At 40.8% G+C, this 21,954-nt stretch overlaps 1 pseudogene; it reads right to left on the bottom strand.

Annotated features, from left to right (window-relative positions):
* Window positions 1–574: 574 nt before the first annotated feature.
* On the bottom strand, window positions 575–1,729 carry LOC140525765 (FGFR1 oncogene partner 2 homolog pseudogene; annotated as a pseudogene).
* Window positions 1,730–21,954: the final 20,225 nt, after the last annotated feature.

Raw genomic sequence — 21,954 nt, 5'->3', positions numbered from 1 at the left:
TTCTACATTTCTTCACCTTCAGTAAGTTACGGACAATTATTACTCAAAATGTCAGGATCAACTATGGTATGTTGCTAGTTAAAACAAAAGCACCTCTTAGGACGTAGGCTTGAAGAACAAACACATATCCAATTTATGGCCTATAAAATCAAAACATTATCAATCTTTTAAAAGTTTTTTTTTCATAACCTTGATATCTTTGAAAGGTATTTCTTAAGAAATGTAAAGGCAAGCCCAATACACGTGAAACACAATGCCATTTGCTAGCCATTTTATATCAAATAGAGATCAAATTTAGGAATGGACATATTTCTTTTTTTTATAAGCCCAAGCTAAAAAAATGTGGATATTAAAAAATAGCATAACTACATAAATTCTATGTAGAGCTTTATATTTATTAGATATTTGGATAAAAATGTTAAGAAAAATAACAGCGTCTCAAGGGCCTAGTACGATCAGCAGTTTCTATATATGAGAACTTCTGTTTACTTCATAACAATGACTTAAACTTTCCACTTTCCCATTAAAAATTTTAATAGGAATAATAAAGTCAATGACAACCAAATACTGATCTTTTGCTCATATCTTTTTAAAATGTCATTCACCAGTGTACTATATGTAATATAAAAAGAATGAAATGAAGGGTTGGTTTAAGATTGCGATTTTTCTGGTGCTTATCATTAACAACTTTTTAAGTAAACCCTGGTTCCTTATTAGGAGCTGTGCAGTAGAAGCTCAATGATTTTCCACATTCTTTAGCTCTTCCTCAGGTTCAAAACGTTTGCTGGTGATTTGTCAATACTGACAAAGATGTACTCTCTGATGCATCGTCTTTCTTGAGGTTCAGGAATGATTTTAGAGTTATTTGAAAGATCTCTCAAGCCTTTGTTTTCTTGTTCAAGTTGAAAAATTTGTTCCTGCTCCTTGCAACCCTGCTGCTCATCAGTTTCAATAGCTTTCCTCATTACTGCCGCCATTTCAGTAATCTGGTCCACATGTATGTACTTGTAATTCCTTGGAATGCTGCTCCTTTAGCTTCATTGTAATACCCGGGTCATCCTTTTTGCTGGCCATTAGCAACCTAAACATCTGCTCTCGGTACTTGCTTATTATGAGTTCTAAAGCAGACTGGTGTTCTTCAAGAGATGTGTAATTCTTTATTTTCTTGCTGCAGTTCTCTGATTTGTCTGTTTTCTTGCTGAATTCCCATAACTAATGTAGATCGTAGCTGGTATCTTGTAACCTCAGTAAGTTCCTGAATTTCTTCTTGATACTGTTTCGTTGCTCCTACTAGCTTGTTGAGAGCTGTAGTTGGTTCAATCAGAGATTGTGCTGCATTGTTGTGGTCTCTTAGTCGTTCAACAACTGCTTTAGCATCTGCAAGAGCTTTTTCCATTGTGCAGCTCATTTTCTCGTCTCCCACTCTGCCACCACAGCCTCCTGGTTGGGTTGTGGGTGCATTCTGCTGGCGGGGTCCAGCTGCTCCCGGAGGGCCGGGCTCCACTGCTCCTACAGGCTGTAGCACCCAGCTGGGTCCCCTCAGCAGGTGACAGCTGAGCCGAGCAGACACAGCAAGGAGAGGAGGCAGCCGGATCCACCTCCCATCGCCAAGTGGGGGCCTCACTCTGCCTCTGGCACCAGATGAGCAGGGGAGGGGCTCCTTTATGTTTTAACCATAATTCTCTTCGCTGGAATCTCATTCCAGTTTAAATAAAGCAAAGAAATTAAATCTACCATTATATGATTAACACCAGCATTATCACTGCTTATTTATAACCAAATATAAGTTTCAAATTATCAAATTTCTATCTCATCCTTTTAAAACCCCAATCTATATATAACAAAATTCAAATTTAAAAATTGTGTAGCTATTATATTGCTGTTGAATCTAATATATACCCATCCTTGTGTCAAGCACTTTACAATCATGAATGCTAAATAATAATACCTTTTTCTGCTGAATCCTGAGAGAAAGAGCATTCTCAGATGCTCCTCTTTATTCCTTCAGGGCAGATTTTTGACTTGGATCACATCAAATCTGGATTTACAATCACTAATGATAAACATTTTAGCCTTTTTTTTTTCAGCCAAATACTCTTGCTACTTAAAAGAAAACTTTATTTATAACTTTCTATAATCCCTCTAAGAAACATGTGGCAGCCATCTTCAGCTCGGAATAGCTTTTCCTTAGAGAACTGAAATGCCCTCTTCTGTCTCCCCTCCCCACCTCCAAGGCTCACCAGACAAGGAGCTCTCCCAGTCTCATTCCAGCTTTTGAATCAGATTGGGGGCAACTTCCCCTGGTAAAGAACACTCTGCTGTTCCACCCATATCCTTCTCCCTTGGGAATTTCAGGCTATGTACTAGGAAAGAATATAAAGTTCTACAAAGAATTTGAAACTACATCTGTTCTCCTCAGGTTAGCCCAAAATATGCCAATATTCGAAGATGAGGCTTTTGATTCAGGCAGAGACCTAAGGAGGCTGGCAGGGCATTGCCACTCTCCCCAGACAGAAGCCTTCATAACTTGAAGATTAAATAATTGACTGCCTAAATATTCACCCTCCTTGTCTTCATCTTTCAGAATCTGGAGAGAATCAATGCTTCTAAAAGAAATCACTGAAATCCTAAAGTGAATTTGCAATTTTAAACACATTTTCTGGTATCAGATATGTTGACTTAATTTAAACATAAAGTACAGATTTTACCTTTGAGATCTCATCAAATCAAAACTCAGCTTTTCACTGAAGACTGCCTGAGACTCTTTTTTTTACTTGCTAATACAAGAGAGACTCTCCTTTGGTGAGGTAGGGAATGACCTGCCCCACCCCTATCTGAGGGAAAAAGATTTTCTCTTCCTGTATCTTTTCTTCAATATTCAAAAACTTGGCCAGAGTTTAGAATGCAGATAGGCCCTCTTCCCTTAAAAAAAAAAAAGATTTTCAACTCTTCATCAATATTGCTATGAAACACTTCACAAACACACACACAGACATCCAACAAAGCATTATAGTGCCCATCACTTTCCCCACCATTGCTTTTATTCTCAGGACACTATCCAAGTTCTCTCCTTAGCTTAGGGCCAACCAGGAAACTCCTAGACAGAGATATGACCAACAAAGAGTTTGCCACGCCAAACTTCACTCTGTCAGTAAAAGACTGACCTGGAGCGTAAGTTCCTGGGGTGACCTGATCTGTGCCCAATATGCTGTCTCACCAGTCAGCCAACAATTTTAGAGACTCCAATTCCTCAGAACTCCTTGGCTGTGGTTCAATGTCATGTGCTTGAACTGGAGTAGATTTACAGGGGCTATAAAATAAAATTTTTTTTGCAGAAGTGCTGTGTTTTCTCACTCCCTCAAGTCAGCAAGTCGAGCCTCACATTGGGCACCAAATTGTTAGAGACTCACTTGACACTCAAAAAGTATTAAGGAAAATTTATTAAAATAGAGTTCATAGGAGGGAGGGCCTTCTGTAGTCATTCTCTTGAATAAATGGATAGTTTCCAGGAAGACTACAAAAAGACTACAATATGTTCATAATAATGGAAGCTTCTTACAGTGTTCCGAATTTTGCATCTCCCCCCCTACTGTCCCCTGGCCATGTGACTTCATGTTCTCTTCTCTGATAGCCTTTCTCTCAAACAACTCATCAAGCCTGTGCACAAGTTTCTGACCTCTACCTTACCATGCCAGGTCACAACCCTGTTGAAACAGAACTTCCTTGTTTCCCACAGTATCTCTGCCAAGAAAACCCTAAATAGGGTCACAAAAAGTCAGATGCGACTGAATGACAACAAAAACAGAGAAGAGAAAACAGAGTCCTGGGGAAAACAACCACTTTTACAGGGCAAAAGCAGGACAATCCAGCAATGAAGAAAGAAAAGGGATGCTCAAACATGAGGGAGAGATTACAAAATATGTTGCTGAAATCATCACAGAGAATATCCAGGAGGGAATGGTCAATGGTGTCAAAAACTATAGACAGAGGAGAAAAAATATATAGAAAAATCAAGGTGTATGAAGGCTGAAAAGAGGTCAGTGAAATTGGTGACTTTCAGAAAATTATTAGTAACCTCCAAGAAAGCAAGTTCAGTGGGGGGGTGGGGGGCAGGGCAGCAATCAGATTTATGGAGATGAAGGAGGAATTGGGTGGGTATCAATGATATTCCTAAATCCAGCAGCGTGGTGCATACAAGAAGAGCAGAGTGTGAGTCACCTTGGCTATTTGGCCATAGGGAAGGGTAGTAGTGACCTCTGTCCCCCCACCAGGCCAGCAGGAAGCTCTATAACACAGTTCCACCAGAGGACAGAGAGAGAGAACCATATGATTAGGAAGAATGTGTCTGAGGGGTACTACAAAACATAGGTACCCTCTGCTATTCCCACCCACCTCATCCCTACCTCAACCCCAACTCCCCACCATGTTCCCCATCAGCCCAGACCTATCTAATCTGGGAAACCATAGCATTAGTGCCATCACTGAGGGATGCTGGTGGTCATTAGCCAGGCCTGCCCCTGACTCTCAAAGAAACCACAACCATCTCTCTCTTACTCTCTCCTTAGAACAGCCCATGTAATGAAAAGAGCAGTAAATTTAGAGTCAGATATTCTGAGTTCAAATCTTGGCTTTGATATTTAGCATTTTAGTAGCCTTGGGTAAGGAATTCTTTTCCCATCAATTTCCTCTTCTAAAAAATGAGTTAGACTAGATTTTTATCTGTCTCTCTCATTCTCCTCCTTCTTACCCTCCCTAACTCTAGTGGGGAGAGGAGCAGGGAGACAGAAGCCTTCAGACTAATGAGTTTTCTAAGTCCTGTCTTTCTACTTAGTCAAATGCAGGTGACAGAAGCTGACATTGTCCCCATTCCAAGACACATGAATTGCCTGAGGCTGACCAGACATTATCACTCCCAGACTCTGACTATTTTATAAATGTCCTAAACTCTCTCAAGTTTTCTCCATGAACTTAGCAAAATAACTCACCTTATGAAACCATAGAATGTCCCAACCCTCTAGCACCTGCAATCTCTCTCCCTCTGCACAAAGACTTTATAAGAACCACACATTCAGCCCCTTCTTTGGACTCTTGATGATGAGTGGAACCCCAGTAGCAACTCCTTGACCTGACAAAAATCATAATTTTTGCTATATCGGCTGCCTTCTGATTAACTCAGATTAACAACTTGTATGTGTGTTTGGAGGTGTGGGGGAAGGAAGGAAGCTGGGAAAAGTTCTGACTGGTCCCCAGTACAAAGGCCAAGCTATTCTCATGCATTTCAGTGGACCAAGAACTGAACACGTGCAGAGTTTCTTCAGGTTTGCCCTTTGTTATTCTTTGTCACCTACCTCCCTGATGAAAAACCAGTCCCAAGAGGTCCTAGAAAGTCTAAGAAGGAGTCTTCTCACAGTCAAACTGAATGATTCTACTTCACCGACTTGTGAAAACAGTCTTGTCTAGAAAAACCTTGAAGACCCTCCCTCCCCTACCCCACCACTTCAGTTCTGATGAGTCAATAGGGAGCAATGCTTCCAAGATGAACTATGCAAATGAATACAACTGAGTGAAAAAAGCAAGGGGCTGTGATAAATGATCTAATGGACAATTTAGGTCAGACACTTAACTGGGTGGCCCCAGGCAAGTCTCTTCCCAGGTCTGGGCTTCCCTTTCCCCCTTCCTAGGGCTATAGTGATGCAAATCATTTTATAAACCATAAAACACCATAGATGTGAGAGCCATTACTACTTGCCAAGGGAACTGGACTTTCCTAAGAATTGTCCACTAGGCCCTGTCCACACTCAATTAAGGACTGAGTTTTCTCCCCCAAAACCTTTCCTCTTCTTAACTTGCCCATTATCATCAAGGGCTCCCATGAAGATCATATAGAACTGCCTGTTTGTCTTTTCACTCAGTTGAAGTCATTTGCATGGTTCATCCTGGGAGAGATGTGGTTTACAAGGTTCTGGGACCCCTCAAAGACCAGAATATAGGAGAGGGTCACCTGGAATGAATTCATGGATTCAAGCATTTTTCAAGTCAAGCTGGCAAAGGTTTATTGTTATGACAATATGATGGGCAGAGCTCATTAGGAAATTTGCATTCCTTGAGGAACTTGCATCTTAATGGGAATAATACTAAAGTTTATATAGGAAAAGTAGTGGTTAATCTGACTGATATGCTAATTAGGTGATAACTTACAACCTTGGTCACAGACCTCATTCACTACTGGAAATCAGGGAAAGGGGTTCCTCAGGGGTGTATTTTTGGTCTGTTACATCTGTAGCAAGACAGCTTTGAGTCTATGGCTTGACCCCTGGATTGAATATGATAACTTTGGGAATCAATACATGATAATTCTGTGGCTACAAGATAGCCCTGTTTTCACAAAAGGATTTCTTCAGAAGTCAGCTTGTTCTTGTGATGGGGAAAGATATTTTGTTTTACTGGGGCCCACTCATGAGTTATTGCTATGCATGGTGTCCTTGAGCTGGGGAGAAAGCTGTCAGGGACAGTGTTTTGAAATTAGGGAGAAATGTGATCTTGGAATTGGACTCAAGTACAGGCACCCATCAGGAGCATCATTCTCAGTTGACTCATCAGAACTGAAGTGATAGTGGGAGGGTCACCAGGGTTTTTCTAGTCAGGACACACTACAAAGCATCATCCTCAACTTTTTTCTCTCAGCCCCTCTCCCCATATCAAATCAGTTGCCTCATCCTGCTAATTCTATCTTCACAGCATCTCCCCTATACATTAGCTCCTCTCTTCTGACACTGTCACCACCTTGGTGCAGGTCCTCATAACCTCGCACCTGGTCTATCATAATAGCCTCCTGGTTGGTCTCCCTGCCTCAAGTTGCTCCTCACTCTGGGGGACATCTCTAGTCATCCTGACCAATATCTAACCACTGGACCCAGATGACTCTGGAGGAGAGAGTAAGGCTGGTGACTTTGCACAGCCCTCACTCATTTAAATCCAATTCACTTGCAAGTGATGACATCATCTTACTAATGTCATGGTTCTCTTCAAGAGACTGAAGGACAAACAACAATAATTCTCCACTCCAGTCCACCTTCCACCCAGCTACCCAAGTGATCCTTCTAAAGCACAGGTCTGATCATATCACCCTCCCTCCTATTCAAAACTCCAAGGGCTCCCTATCACCTCCAGGATAAAACACAAAATCCTTTGGCATATAAAGCCCTTCACAATCTGCCCTCTCCTACTGTTCCAATATTCTTCCACCCTACTCTACTCCCACATACTCTGGGATCCAGTGACAACAACCTACTTGCTGTTCCCCCAACCAGAGACTCTGTCTTCCAACTCTGGGCATTATCTCAGGATGAACCACATTCCCGGAATGATCTCTCTCTTTATCTCTAGCTCTCCTGGCTTCCTTCAAGTCTCAGCTAAAATCTCACCTTCTATAAGAAATCTCTCCCAATTACCCTTAATACTAGTGACTTCATTTTGAGGTCATCTCTAATTTACCTTTCTGTGTTTTGTTTGTTCATAGTTGTTTTCCTGTTGTCTCTCCCATTAGACTGTGAGCTCCTTGAGCAACGGGACTGTCTTTTGTCCTTCCTTGTATCCCCAAGGCTTAGCATAGTTCCTGACAGGACTACAATAAATGTTTCTTGACTTGACTTTCCCCAAGCCTGGAATCCCTCATCCCAGACTGATGTTCCCCCTGGAGTTGATTCCTTTACTTTGCCTACCAAACTATCCAGAAAGAGATACTTGCTGAGCTTCCAGAGGGCAGGAATTATGTCTTGCTTTCAGGGAACTCACAGTCTGGAAAAGACAGGAGGAGCAGTCAAGCCCTGACCTGTGGAGACTTCTAGCTTTGATGGGACACAAGACTCAAATGAAGGACTGTAAGCTCCTATTATTTAAGATAATAATACTTCTTTAAAATAATTATATATTATATGATATGTTGTAGCATAAGATAAATATTAAATGTAATATGTGAGTATAATATATTCAAAATAATATATTATGATTAAATGATGGTATGATTAAAAATAATATTTTCTAAATAATGGTTATTCATGTATAACCTATATCAAACTGCTTACCATTTCAGAGAAGGGGGAGAAAAGGGAAAGAGGGAGAGAATTTGGAACTCACAATGTTTAAATGTCAAAAAATTGTTAAAAATTGATCTTATATGCAATTGTGAAAAATAAAATACTATTTTTAAAAAATAAAGCCCAAACTAGAAATAAAATTTAAAAAAGAAAAGCAGTGGTGATTCAGACAAGTCAATACTACAGTAAGAAGTACATAGAATTTTAGAGTCTGCATGGACATTAGAGGTCTTAGGACCATATATTCAAAGCTGGAAGGATACTTGGGGTCATCTTGCTCAACACCCTCACTTTACAGAAAAGGAAACTGTGAATTTAAGTTGTTTGTCCAAGGTCACACAGGCAGAAGTGAGAGAGACAATATTTGAACCGAGGTCCTCTGAGAAATTAACCACTCCCTTTTACTAATAAGGAAACTGAGGTTCAGACTCACAGTAAGTGACAAGAGATCAGATGCAAACTCTGGTCTTATAGCTCCAAATTTAGACCTCTTTCCCCTTGAAAACATCTTAACCTAATGTAAACAAGGTCATAGACTCTCAGTAGGTATTTTAAAGGGCATGTGCCTTCTCTCTGACATCTTGCCCCTGCAGATATTATTGCTTTATGAGTCAGGCTTTCCATGAAAGAATGAAGGTCATATTTTTAAAGCTTCCTGTAATGGGAAAGATAATGGTGATTTTAATTTCCCTTCTCTATTTTTAAATATTGTAAGTTATATAGGTTTTGTACTAGCAAGCAAACATTCCAGCAGTTGCCTCCTTTTTTTTGCAATGGAATGGGGAGAGAAGATGCTCTATTTTTGTTTTTGTTTTGGGGGCATCTACAGCTTACTCCCAAGGAGTCAAGACCCTGACAATTAGTTGCCAAGCCTTGTCAATTCCACCTTTCCAGCATTTATTCCATACATCCCCATTCTCTCTATTCATACAACAGTCTGCTCCAGACCTTCATCACCTTTCACATGGATGACTGTAAGAGCCTCCTCACTGGTTATGGTGCATTCTTTCTTCTCCACAACCCATCCATCATACAACTCTAAAGTTGATATTGAAAGTACAAGTCTGACCTTGCAACTCCTCTTTTCAAGAAGTTTGAATGGCTCCCTGTTGCCTTTGAGTTAAAATGCAAACTCCTCTGTTCAACACTTAAAACCCTTCACAACCTAGGTCTAGTTTATCTTTCCAGTCTAATTACACATTAACCCCCACATTTGTTCCAGACAAACTGACCTAATTTTTGTTACCTTTGTATGACAGTCCATCTCTAGCTTCTGTACTTTGTGCCTTGAATTCTTTCCCTTCTCATTTCTAGAATCTGCCAGATAGGATCATCTTCAAGGATCATTTCAAGTGCTACTTCTTTCAAAGGGCTCTTTCCTGATGTGCTCTCCCCAATTTGTTAATGTCCTATATGTTCATCACTCTATGTGTGTATATATGTGTGTGTATGTGTGTGTGTGCATGTGTGTAGTTTATATTCTAAATGTATTTATCTGTGAGCATGTCTTCTAGTAAAATGAACACTCTTGGAGGCCAGGGATGGTCTCACTTTCTTGTCTTTACATTCTCAATGTATAACAGTTCTTGGCTTGTGCTTGCTTGATAATAATAGATTTATTGTTGAGTGTTTGACTCTTCTAGCCAGGGGAACTGGGGAACCAGTTAAGAGAATGTGTACAGCTCATGGCAAATCTTCACCATGGGTGTGGGGAGAAAGAAGAGTGGGGTGGGGAATATATTTAACTAAGAACTTCTGATCATGGACAGCAGTGACATTGTCCCCCTCAAGACCTCTCTTTTTCACGAAGCTCTCACTGATCTCTCCAGTTTCTGACCTCCTACAGGCTTCCAGGTATAAGATAACATTCAGTCCTGTGTAGCACTCTTAACTTTTCCATGGTAATGAATATGTCTACCACCTCCTCCCAGTCTGTGAGGTCCTTGAGGGCAGAGCCGGAGTTTGCCTCTTCCATCTCCCCCCACAATAGAGCTAAAGCACAGTGCTTGGCACACAGGAACATTTTACAAATTTGTTTTTGATACACTAACAGACTGATTTCCATTATATCATAGGAAGGACAAGGACCAAAGACCTTTGTGGCAAATGCCAAATTTTAAGTGGGCTGTTGCATATACAAGGACTTGACCACTGCTGGTTACCAGAGTCAGACCTTCTGAATCTCTAGTCAGGCCCTCCCCAGGAGCAGAAAGGGAATTGTGGGAGGTGGGGGGGGAAGAGGGGGGTGGAGATAGGAAGGAGATAAAGTTTTCATTGTTCAATAAGAACATCCATCTGGTGAAAAATAACAAGTTAGAGGAACATGGTCTCTAGGATTCAGTTTTCTCCCTCCCGTGGCCTGTCGTTTCAGACTCTGGGAAGATGACCTCAAATGGCTCTTCCACTCACACTATCCAGGGCAGAGATAGAATTTGAACCCAGAACCTCTCATTACAAATTCAATGTTCTGTTCCCTGCCCACACTTCTTTCCAGGATAAAAGTCCTTTATCTATTCTCTATACACATTTTTATAAACAAACTTGTTTCCACATTCCAGGCTTGGTAAACACAATGCTCATTTTTACCTACTGGGACTGAACTCTCAGGGGAGGAACCGGCAGATTTTGGAGGGATGCCCTGAGTTGGGTGCAAGATCATCTCGTTAGCTAATTAATAATAATAACAACAATTATTATTTTGATAATGATGATGTGGTTTTGAGTCCCTTTACCATCCCAGTACTCATTCTTCTACATGTATTCTAGTTTGTTTACCCTCTTATCAATTGTTGTTGCATTGTTGAATATACAAGGTGAATTCTACCCTCTTCCTCCTCCTTAATCTGGAATGTGCCCCTCAGGAAAGAGAGACGAGTCACATTTCTATAGCTCTAGTTTACCCTCACCATACCAGATGGCAAAGATAGGTAGAGGATTTTTAATCATGCCCATTTAACAGATGATAGAACTGAGGTTCAGAGACATTGAGACTTCACCAGAATCTTATAACTATGAAATGCCCAGGCAAGGAGTCTAGTTCAGGTCTCCTGATTACAAGATCTGTTCTCTTTTCCACAAATGCCAGAACTTCTTTGCCTATGTGAGTCTGGGAAGTAGGAAAACTGGCAGTGAAAATATAATTGGAAGCTTAGAGGGTCAATCTCCATCTGCATCCTACTGATCCCTAGGTTCTTCTGCCTCGTCATGTCAGATGACCAGTAATCATTAGCCTGATGAATGTTGTAGTCTTAACCCACAACTAGAAACTGGTTTCCCCAGATAGACAATTGCTATTCCTGTGACTCAGAGTTTCCCCTGGAAACAGGATGAACAGTTTTACATTTGAAATAATCTGGAGGATTTCTTCTTTGATCCCAAAGAAAAGAATGCACCTCCTAGTCTTTGCAGAATGGCTGTGAAATGCTACATAAGCTTCTGAATTTTGTTGAGTTTAATGCTTTTTTCCTTCTTTTTAATTCTTTGTTATAAGAAAGACTTCCTGGGTGGGGGAGGAGGAAAGATATACAGGAAAATGAAGATCATATAAAAATGAAAGGTATTAGTGAGGGTTGTATTTTTTTCAAAATAAAGAAAAAAATAACCTAGCGGTTACAGATCATGATTCACAACTGACCCCAAGAGAATGAATGGCTTAGGATAAACTCATACGAAGAACAAGGGGGAATATGGACTTCTGGAAAGAGGTTAGGAGACCTAAATTCTTGTTCTATCCTTGACTCACTAAATGATCTTGTTACCTTGTCATACTGGTCTTCAAGTTTCCCATATGTAAAATGAATACAATAATCCCTGACCTCCATCCCTCACCAGGTTTCTGTTTCACCCCACTGAGTGTGTAGCATGTCCATCAACTGGGGAACAGTTGACCAAGTTGCAGCATATGATTGTGATAGAATATTATTGTGCTTTCTATAAGAAATGATGGGCAGGTTGATTTCAGAAAAACCTGGGAAGACTTATATGAACTGGAGTAAAGTGAATTGAGTAGAACTAAGAGAACATTGTACGCAGCAACAGCAGTATTGAACTGCTAATGACTTAGCTATACTGATCAATAAGATGATCCAAGACAATTCCAAAAGACTCATGAAAAATGCTATCCACTTCCAGAAAGAGAACTGACGAGCTCTGAGTACAGATTAAAGCACAATTATTTTCATTTTATTTTTCTTGGGTCTTTTTTCAACATGGCTAATATTGGAAATGTGTTTTGCATGATTTCTATTATATCATAGGAAGAATAAGGACCAAGTCTCTCCTTTGTGGCAAATGACAAATTTTAAGTGAGCTGTTGCATATACTAGGACTTGACCACTGATGGTTACCAGAGTCAGACTGACATATGAAGCCTAACCTTCTGAATCTGGAGTCAGATCTTCCCCAGGAGCAGAAAGGGAAGTGGGAGGGAGGGAGGAGGAAGGAGATAAAGTTTTCATTGTTCAATAAGGACATCCATCTGGTGAAAAATAACAAGTTAGAGGTAAGGGTCACTAGGATTCAGTTATCTCCCTCCCATTGCCTATTTATTCTCTCAGGCTTTGCGAGGATGGCCTCAAATGGCTCTTCCACTCACTATTACATGTGTAATTGATATCACATTTCTTGCCTTCACAGTGGGTAGGAGAAGAATGAGAGAGAATTAAGAACTCAAAAAAAAATGTTAAAATGACTGTTAAAAATAAGTAATATTTTTTATCAAAAGTGTATACCAAAGTTAAAATCCATTGTCCCTGGGGCAGTTAGGTGGTGCAGTGAATAGTCCCTGGAGTCAGGAGGACCTGAGTTTAAATCCGACCTCAGACACTTGACACTTATTATCTGTATGATCTTGGGCAAGTTATTTAACCCCCTTTTGTCTTGCCTTCCCCCTCAAAAAATAAAAAATAAATCCATTGTACCTAAGGAAATAACTCAATGAATGCTGAGAATGGATGAATAATATCGTTTTTTCATATCAAATTGGTATGGAAGCCATTAGGAGAAACCAACCTGGACAACTCACTATTTGCCAAACTCTTCCTGCCTTCTTCTGCCTCCTGTCCTACACTCACAGAGGCTGTGCCCCAGCCTGTAATTCACTCCATCATCTCTACTAGCTGAAGTCTTGACTTCCATGAAATCACCCATGATCTTTCCAATTAAAAGAGATCCTCTCTTTTCAAATTACTCATGGCATCTGATTTGTGTGCATCATGGTTGATTATTAAATAACAGGCTTCTTTAAGAAGAATTTTGCCATTTTTTCCCCATTTTTGTACCCCCTAGTGATGTGCACATGGCCCTTAGACATAGTAAGTACTTGATGAATATTTCTTTAACTGAATTCATTCATTCACACAGCAATCATTCACCCGAGAGCATGGATTAGGTATGAGGGAATATACAAAATTTAGATTGGATGTGGTCCTTACCCTCATAGGTTTACAATCTAATGGCACAAACACAGATAGCTGCATTACATGATAAACACTTTAGAGGGAAGCAAAACTCAGATCCCTTCTCTCCATGCTTTCCAGTTTCCCCAACTGTAAAATTATGGAATTGGGAAAAATAAACCCAAAGATCCCTCTACACAGTATCACAGTTTCAGAGACAGAAAGAATCTCAGAAACTATCTAGTCTAACCCCCCAGAACTGAGGCTCCTAAAGCCCAGGGAGGTGGCATAAGAATCCTGATCCTCAGATGCCAGAGAGAATGTTCTGCCTGCTACCCTTTCTGATTATAAGGCTATGATCCCACAAAAGTGCTAAGTAAGGACCTGGTCCTTCCCCTCAGGAAGCTTGTTTGCTTTTGATTATAAAGGCCCAGGGAAACATTCCTGCTCAGAGACCTGAAACAGCTAGCTGTCCAATCTACACGCTCCAATTCCACCCCCAGCTCCATCCAGAACAATGTGACTTGAACAGGCCTGGCCTAAGCTGACCTAGCAGATCTCTTGGTGCTTTCTCCAGAAGAGGAAAAGGCTGAGGTTTCCTGTTCCTAAAGACACTTTGTGCTGGTCAAACATGATCTGCTATCCATGTTCTGCAGGGTTCTTTGGGCTGGGAGTGGGGAACTCGGGAAGACTGGCAGACTGAAAGAGGAGGTACAATGCTGGCTCAGTGCCCAATAAACTGTTGTGTTAGCAAACAGATCACTTCTGTTTCCATATGGTCCTGAGGAGCTAAAGGGCTTTCTTGAGTCACCAGATCTAGGGAGAGGAAGTGTCAAATAGGAGTGGAAGTGGTGTGCATGGAGGACAATCATACTGAGAATAAAATTTAAAAAAAAGAGAAATAGGAATCAAACTCAAACCAAACCAAACTCTTCTACTTCAAGGAACAGGATAGCTGAAATTAAAGTTACTATTTTTCTTGTCTTAATGACCTCTGAAGGAATTTCATCCAAGTATCATAGTGTCACAGCTGTTTAATCTCTCACAGATGAGGAGACAGAGTCAGAGAGGTTAAATGATTTTTCCAAGACCACATAGGTGGTAAGTTCCCTGGCTGGGATTCAAATCTGACTCTTCTAACCCCCAATCCAGTGTTTTTCCTACATCACACTTCTCAGAAGAAAGCAACCAAGGCCACCATTACTGACCTTCTCATCTCTCTGCTCTGACTTTCTATGGCTATGTCAGATCACCTACAGGTACCATCTACACCTCTAGACTAAAATACACTGGTGTTGATAAAAACATTCATTCATTCATTGAGGATCTATTAGGTATCTACTATGTGTAAGGTACCAGGCACTGGAGATATAGAAGAATTAGTTTTTGCCCTCAAAGAGCTGACTTCCCACTGGAAAACTACATTAACATGTTTAAGCAGATAAGTATGTTCAAAATGATTTGAAGAGGGAGAAACCACTAACAACCAAGGACATCAGAAAAGGTTACCCACAAATATAGCACCTGAGTTGAACCTCAAAGAAGATTCTACGAAGAGGGAGTAGAAGGGCTGGCATTCTTAAGGTAGAGGGAGGAGGAGGAGGAAGAGGCCAGCCTGGCAGCAGGAGCATTGATGCCTGAAGCCAGAATGTTGAATTCAGGGAACAGCAAGTTTCCCTGTTCAGTTTGGCTAGAACCTGGAATGTGTGAAGATAATTAAATGTGAATTAAGTTTGGAAACATAAGTAGGAGTCAGACAAGGAGGGGCTTCATTTATAGGGAGATGAATAAAGAAGCTAAGTGAGAGGTGATAACTGCATGAATGGTGATGGCTAGGAGTGGAGAGATAGAATGGATGTTGAGTTATAGTGGAGTTAGAACTGACAAATTTTAGTAAATGATTTACTTATGGAAAATAAGGGGAAAGGAAGATTTGAACATAACTCCAAAGATTAAAAATATTTGTTGAAGCCTAAGGTTTTGCTTCATACCTTGCAAATAGCAAAGATGCCAAAATGTGGGGTGTGTTATAAGACAAAAAGCACTAGTGCATTGTTGGTAGAGTTGTGACTCAGTAAAAATCATTTTGGAAAACAATTTGGAATTATGCAAATAAAGTGACTAAATTAATACTCTTTGAACTGGAAATTCCATAACTAGGCTTATAAGTCCAGGAGGCCATTGATAAGAATAAAGTCTTCATATATACCAAAATATTTGTAGCAGTACTTTTTGTGATAGCAATAAGTTGGAAACAAAGTGGATGCCCATCAAATGAGGAAATGACTGAACAACTTATGGTACATAAATATAATCAAATAGTATTGTGATATTTTAAAATGACTATAAAAAATATAGACAAGCACGAAAAGTTCAACATGAACTGATTCAGAGGCAAGAAAACAATATACACAATAACAGCAACTGTAAACAAAAAGAACAACCACACAAAAAATATAAAAAGTGAATGCTGAACAAACATGACTGGAGCCAAATAACAAAAAGATATTCCTACCCAATCCTTTCACAGAGGTGGGAAGCTCATTAAGTGTGGCACATTGTATATATTTTCAGACTTCATTCTGATATATTAGTCATTTTTTTCTTATTCTTTTTCTTGTCTTTAAAAAATATTATTTGTTTTACAAAATGCCCCTCTGGGGGAGAAGAATGCTAGAGAATATGATGGTGATGTTCTAGAATCAAATGATATCAATAAAAACTTGGCTTTAAAAATGTTTGCTGAATGTACTTTGATTTAAAAAATATATATTTGTACAGGGAATTCATCTATTCGATAAGGTTGTATAGCTGTGGCGCAATGAAAAAAAGGCATCAGATTTGGAGTTAAAAGACCTAAGCTACTATCCTATCTCTACCTGCTTCTTCAGCATGTGATCTTAGGTAAATTACATCACCTTTATGAACCCCAGTGCACCCATCTGTAAAAGAGGGATCAGAATAACCACACTATCAACCTCAAAGGGCTGTTGTGGGGAAATCCAGTGAGATAATACATACACACAAAGACAGTCTGAAAACTATAATGGGCTGTACACATTTTAAGCATCATCATTTTATCATCATTCTTCTATTTTCACTCCCCTCCCTCCAAAGTTCATTGTGATATGGAAGGGACCAAAGTGATAGCAACAGAGCATGATCTTCGAGTGGATACTCAGTAACTGTGTGTCATTCACAGCAGGGCCAGTGAGCCTCAGCACCCCTACACTGTCTGCTAAGGCATGGAGGGATTATAATCTTCCCCTCCAGGTGCCCATCAATTGGGGAATTGCTGAACAAGTTGTGGTATATGAATGTAATTGTATAACTGTACTATAAGAATTGATCAGCAGGTGGACTTCAGAAAAACCTGGAAAGACTTAACATGAACTGATGCCAAGTGAATCAGCAAGAACCAGGAGACATTGTACACAGTTAACAGCAACTACGATGGACTTAGTTCTTCTCAGTGATACAACAATCTAAGGCAATTCCAAAAGACTCATGATGGAAAATGCTATCCGTATCCAGAGAAAGAATATGGAATCTAAATGCAGATTGAAACATAATATTTTCTCTTTTTGTTATTGTTGGGTTTTTATTTTGGGGGTTTTTTTCCTTTTCTTCTGACTTTTCTTTCACAACATGACTAATGTAGAAATACATTTAATATGATTGTACATGTATAGCCTATATCAGATTGCTCATTTTCTTAAGGAGGGGGGAGAGAAAGGAGAAAATTTGGAACTCAAAGTCTTATAAAAGTGAATGTTGAAAACTATCTTTAGATGTAATTGGAAAAAATAAAATACTATTAAGTGGGAAAGATTGTCCTCTGCAAGGAGCCACCTCCACCTGCACTAATTAAGTCATGAATCCCTGAATTATACAAGTACCCTCATCATTATCATCAATAATATGAGGCAACTTGCAATGTTCCTTCTGTCTCCTCTGATTGTGTGAGTAGAATGCTGATCTTTCTTCACAGTTGGGACAGAATGAATGCCCAGAGAGTTCTCATTCATCCTCCTCAGTTGCTCTGCAGCCTCCCTGGAATGTTGACTCAAAGCATTCCAGTGGGAAGGTGAGAGAGATGGCAGCTACTTGTTGACTCAATTTGTTGGCTCCACTTGTGGTTGGTCCCAGAGGTACTGACTAGGAACCATGACTGGAGATGAGGCCTCATGACCTGCAGGTCCACCACAGGTGCTCAATCTCCCACTATTTATGACTGAAACAGGTAGGGCTTAGGGAGAACAGCAGGCCTGGCCTTCACCTGTAGAACCAGAAGAGAGGTTTTCTCAGCCAAACTACCCATCAGCTTCCTTCCAAGTCCTGACCACCCCCATCTTCACCACCACCACTACCCCCCCAAAAAAATTCCTGAGAGAGTGATACAATTCTTCATTGCTTCATGAAATAAAGTTGTGGGGAGATGAAGTAATCAAGTAATTATAAGCATTTATTAAGTGCCAGACTGCTCTGAAGATACAAACAGAGGTGCCCTCTAGGAGGGGATAACAAGCAAACAAATATGTACAGACAAGGTATATATAGGAAATAATGGGGAATAATTAACATTGCTATAATTAGGAGGTAACTGGGGAGGGAAGGAGAGGGGAAATTTATGGTTTAAAATGAAGGGGATCTAAAAAAGATAACATTAAAAAAATCTAAAGAAGTACGTCCATGCACATGTAGATGTGGTCTTTTCAGACAGACATGGTCCTATGTTGCTTCTGTTATTGATGTTGACGTTGGTGTTGTTATAAGGGAGGGTGTTATTGGGAGGTGGGCTGTCATTATTGAGAAGTTCCTATCGTATAAAAAACATAAATCATTCTTGGAGTATTGAAAAAAGAGAGGAGGAGAGAGAGAAAGAAAGAGAGAAAGAAAAGAAAGAAAGAAAGGAAAGAAAGAAAATAAATATAGAAAAGAGAGAGGAGAGAGACAGAGACAGAGAGAGAGACAGAGAGAGTACGCATAGTACCGAGAAACTGGGGATAGTATTTAGGGCAGGTCCAGACCTTAGGCATCATTTGTTCTAACATCCTCATTTTACAGAAGAGGAAACTGAGGCCCAGAGAGGAGAATCAACTTACAGAGCTAGGACCCGAAGCCAGGTCCTTTGCTTTCCACTTGGCCCCATCTGGTCTCATCACCAATGCAGGTGTGATCATGAGAAAAAGCAAAACAGTAAATGTTAAGTTCTAAGGCATAGTGTGAGAAGACTGAAAAGACATGTTGGGGTCAGTGTGGAGAGCCTTGAATGCCAGGTTAAGGAATTCCTGCTTCATCCTATGGGAAAATAGGAAGTTGCTAGAGGCTTTTGAGCAGGGCAATATTTGTGGTTGCAACTACCAAGAGAAGCTCTGTGGTAAGAGAGTTTTATCTGCTTTTCGAAACAAGAAAGGTGCCCTTCAGGAGGGTTCATCCTTCAGTCACCACTTCCTGTCACCCCTCCCCCTCACGCTTTCCTTCAGCCCAGTGAAAAGTGACTCCCCTACTGAGCAGCACTGAAACAGCCTTTGCAGTGACCGACCCAGATTGGCTCCCCCAGGAACCCAGTCTTTAACTGTGAGGCCTTGAGCTCCTCAGACCATCCACACTTCATCAGTCTTCAAACAAACCCTGCTGCAGGGTCCTCCAGAAATCCCAAGAAGCACCTATTTTATTCACAAACTCAACCAATACTCATTAAGCACCAGCTGAGTATCAGGCACTGTTACTGTGCTCAGTGCTGTGGGAGAAGGTACAAATTTTAGGTAACAGAGGATGTGTGCCCATGGGACTCAGAGCAGCACAATGGACAGAGCTCCAGATTTACCATCAGGAGATCTGAGCTCAAATCCTGTATCTATTACTGGCTTTCACAGCCTCTTTGAGCCTCAGTTTTCTTATCTGTGAATTGAAGATGAAGATGCTTGCAGTTACCCAACTTACAAGGTTGTTATGAGAAGGTGCTTTGAGGACTTTAAAACATTTTATATAATGTATAAACATAATTATTAGCAAGGGAAAAGTTGCAAACAAAATGCAGGATCATTAAAGTAATGAGATGCAAACAAATGGTTAAGTGAGATCTGGGGAAGCTAACTGGAGGAGATGGCATCTGACTTGAGTTTTAAATGTTGTTGAGGTTCAGACGCACCCCAAAATGTTGAAGTGCAAGGTCATCTTGAAAGAATTGGATCAGGCTGTCTCCAAATCAAATAAAGGCATTTATTGTGGATAACACAACACCCCAAGCAGGCTCCTCCCCACTTAAGGGAGATGTCAGCTTAAGGGGAGGGAGGGGAGTTCCTTAATAGAGACAGCAGCTCCTTAAGAGAAACAGTCCCCCCATCCCCAGAGATAGGGAGCAGCCCCCTCAGGGGAGATGGCCACTTCAGGGAGATGCCTCCTGCTAATGAGAGATGCCCCTCCTTAAGGGAAATGCCCACTTAAGGGGGACATCCAATAAAGGGAGATACCCCATTAAGGGGGATGCCACATGCTCACTAGTCAGGTGAGACTAGGGATTCTTATAGAGAAAAATCTGCTGTGGTTAGTGGGATGAAATAACCAGGGAGAGTACTTCAGAGTTTTGGTCATATCTAGTCATGTCATTATTCCCATGGTTCAGTTCAGGGTGGAAGGGCAGAGGGGCCCCTGTCAGTTTTGGTATTTCATTGACCTTCCTACTTGAATTTCAACAGTTTCCTAAAGTGACTTTAAGTGGTACTTGAGATAATGGGCTTTTCCTTGACTAGACTTTGAATCTCACCTTCTCCCACCTCAAGAAGTAGGCACTCAAATTCATTTGGGAAAAAGGGCAAGGGTCATGCATTCCTCAATAATTAGTTGGATAAACAGGTGGATGGGAGAAAAAGGTGAAGGGCGTCCCAAGAATAAGAAGGAATTGGAACCATCATTGTAATAGCTCTCACTCCTATGGCATTTTAACACTCACACATATTTTCATCCAGACAATCTGTGATATAGAAAATGCACGTATTATCACCCTCATCATGCAAATGAAGACACAGTTTCAGAAAGCCTAAAAGGTACTTGCCCAGGGTTACAATTCTTACCCTTCCAGTTTTCTTTCTATTCACTCCTCTTAATGTTGTCAACTTGAATTAACAGAGCAAAAATTATTATCTTTAGTCAGGGCAAGGAATTACAACTGGAGTTCCTCTCAGAGGCAACTGCTGGGGAGCCTGAAGAGGTAGCTGGACACAGGGTTCTTATAAAGTATTTGGGCCTAGGAAGAGGGTGCAGGTATAGGGGGGTATGGATATTCTATGATGTCACAAGGTAAATTGTTTTGCATAACTACTGAGAGTCCGAATGTTGAGGTTCAGGGTGCTGGAGACCCCAAAATACCAACACACAGGGTCCTGCTCGAATGAATTCAACTCAAGCCTTCTTTCAGCCAAAATAAAACAGTTTATTAAAGATTTGTCATATGGGATTGACTCTAAAGGAGTCTAAGCATTTGCAATGCTTGAGCGGGCCAGACAGAATCTCAGCTAGACAGAGTCTGTGCTGGGTTGAATCTGAGTGTCTTCCTGGAGGCAAGATGGAACTTACATACAGAAAAACTATGGGGGGGATCTGGGGGTAATCTAGTAGTTCCAGGGGTTCCAGGAATGGTCTTAATGGGAGTGGTCAGTAGCCTGGGGTGTCTAGAGGCCTTATTGGGACTGTCCTGTACCCTGGAGTGAATAAAGATCAAATCTGGGAAGAATCTTGATGGGAATGGCCAGTAGCCTCGAGAATTTCTTTAGGCTCTAGGGTGGGAAGTATAACAGAGATTTGGACATAGTGATAATGAAAAGCTTATGGTCCTCCAGAGACTGCCAGATCAAATGGGAAGATTCAAAGAGAGTTCAAGGAGGTTCCCAGAGTCTGTACCCCATCACAAAGACAAAGCTTGGAAATCCTAGATGGGGAGAGTTTAGGGAATTTACAAAATCAAGATTGGGAGTGATAATATCTGGTGACCCTCAGGCAATTCTGGGAATGGTGACAAGGTCAGCTCCAGTCAGCTGAGTTTGGCAACATACTCTACAGTACTCTGGGATCCAGTGACACTGGCGTCCTATTGTTCCATGAACAGGATATTTCATCTCCTGACTGATTATTTTCGCTGGCTGGCTGTCCCCCACGCCTAGAATGCTCTCATTCCTCATCTCTTCCTGGCTTCTTTCCTGGCTTCAAGTCTCAGCTGGAGTTCCATCTTCTACAAGAAGCTTTTCCCAGTTCTCCTTGGAGACTACTCCCAGTTTATCTTCCATTGTTTGTTTCCACTTCTTTGCATTTTGTCAGCCCCATTCAACTGAGAGCTTTTTGAGGCCTGAGAGTGAGTTTGCATTCCTATGTATCCTCAGCACTTGGCACTGTGCCTAGAACTGATGCAGTTTTAGGGGTGCAGGGGCCCCCAAACTATCAAGATACAGGGTGGAGTCATCTGG

The sequence above is a fragment of the Notamacropus eugenii genome, chromosome 1, assembly GCF_028372415.1.
Source record: "Notamacropus eugenii isolate mMacEug1 chromosome 1, mMacEug1.pri_v2, whole genome shotgun sequence".
Lineage (NCBI taxonomy): Eukaryota > Metazoa > Chordata > Mammalia > Diprotodontia > Macropodidae > Notamacropus > Notamacropus eugenii.
The sequence above is the reverse complement of the archived record's forward strand: the minus strand, read 5'-3'. Positions and strand labels throughout refer to the sequence as shown.